Genomic DNA, 1,307 nt, shown 5'->3' with positions numbered 1-1,307 from the left:
ACTCTAAATTAAAATTCTGTGATTTTGTTTTCTTCAAAGGTACATGCAGTCAATCAAAGTACACCAGGTTTCAAAATACTGGCTATTGTTGACATTACAAAAACTGCATAGACTTTTATGTTTCAGTTTTACAGGTATTTGCATGAAAAACATGCAATCCACCGTTTTTACACTAAATTTCTTGGTTGGGAACTGTATGTCTACATGTCATGTTCACATGCATGTAGCATTCCAATGCACACAGCATTCCAGTAAAAAGCAAATCAGTTTTTTTCCCTTTACTGTTTACTACAGGAGGTTCAGTAGAAATACCGTTTACAGTATGATAGAACTGATATAAGTATAACTGATAGATAAACTGAAAGTTTACAGTATTGCTTACAGTGAGCAAAATATCCAGGAAACACATTAGAGCATTCTGAACAAAAAACAACAGCAAAAAGCCCAGATAAAAAGGGGGGAATCTCTGCGATCTTTAGGGTTAGGCAACATGTTTTCATCAACATCGCATCTGATATTACAGTATCCAAGGCGATGCTAAAACCGCTTGGCAGCAGAAGCAGAGGTTTTTATACTGTATCTGGTTTGGAATATTGTTTTTGCTATTGTGGGATGTTGTGTGTTAACATTCGTAAATACTGCAAAAACAATCCATAATTTTGTTGAGAGGTATAGCTTGTTTGTTAACTAGATGTAATAAATGTACAAATATGACCGCAGCTCAGTCCTGTACATCCGTTCCGAAAATAAATCACACTTTTAATTTGTCTCCATATTTACTCCATCCCCCACTCTTGAAACTTTTGTGTATGCTTGTTTGGCCACAAAGTGTGTGTGCGGCTGCACAGAGGTACCCTACTGGTGCTGAAAAGGTGAATAGATTGTAGAATAGCCAAAGAAGATGTAGAATTGTTATAAAACCTTTAAAATCACAAGTAGGGCAGTTCATCACAGTTCATCCATTGCAACTGGATTGATGAAAGGTCACTTACACCTGTAGGCTACATTGTATTTGGGAAAAGCAAAAGGTATCAGCATAATGTTATTTATTTATTTATTTGTTATGTATTTATAAACAAAAAACATATCTGTCAGTTCCATGCCGTTTTTCAACAGCTATCAAAAACAAAGGTCATTTTTTGGATGGATGGATTTTTGTGAATGTTTCTTCTTCTACATAAGATTTTAGTCATCTTTAGTTCATGTAATACTTTATTGTCAATGCACAAATTAAGTAACAGTAGTCTGAAACGTTATTGTTAATGCACAAATTAAGTAACAGTAGCCTAGTCTGAAACGAAATGCTG

Source organism: Alosa alosa, chromosome 3, assembly GCF_017589495.1.
Source record: "Alosa alosa isolate M-15738 ecotype Scorff River chromosome 3, AALO_Geno_1.1, whole genome shotgun sequence".
NCBI classification, from domain to species: Eukaryota; Metazoa; Chordata; class Actinopteri; order Clupeiformes; family Clupeidae; genus Alosa; species Alosa alosa.
The sequence above is the reverse complement of the archived record's forward strand: the minus strand, read 5'-3'. Positions refer to the sequence as shown.